Source organism: Osmerus mordax, chromosome 27 (assembly GCF_038355195.1).
Source record: "Osmerus mordax isolate fOsmMor3 chromosome 27, fOsmMor3.pri, whole genome shotgun sequence".
Classification (NCBI taxonomy): Eukaryota; Metazoa; Chordata; class Actinopteri; order Osmeriformes; family Osmeridae; genus Osmerus; species Osmerus mordax.
Genome location: NC_090076.1, coordinates 5,113,373 through 5,113,910, shown reverse-complemented (window position 1 = coordinate 5,113,910; position 538 = coordinate 5,113,373).

Genomic DNA, 538 nt, shown 5'->3' with positions numbered 1-538 from the left:
AGAGACTGTTTGTGTGTATGAGTGTGTGTCATGCATTCGTGATCTGGGAAGGATTAATTCCTGAAGAAACCATGAAATTCACCTTAACATACATTCATGTTCACACACACACGCACACACACACACACACAGACTAGGCACCTAATATCACTGATGCTGGAGGGAACGATATCCCTCCACATCAAGCACACCTTGATGTGATTGGTGGGTCACCAATCATCTCCAGGCGCCACTCCTCCTGTAGGATCCATAGGTCTTCAGACAGGGTCAAAGTTCAAAGATCAGGGGGTGATTGTTGGCTAACAGAGGAGATTAGTTATGTCCTCGGGGCGTCTGTGTGAACTCTGAACTCTTGAGATGCTGCTCTGAGGGAAGTCTGTCATGCAAACATAGGTGCTTCTAGGAAGTTGGCTTCCAAACATGAACTTACATGCACACACACTGGGGTGCACACTGGCACACACACATGTAGGCACACACACACACACACACACACACACACACACAGTCGTGCACACCGGCACACACACTTGTGGGA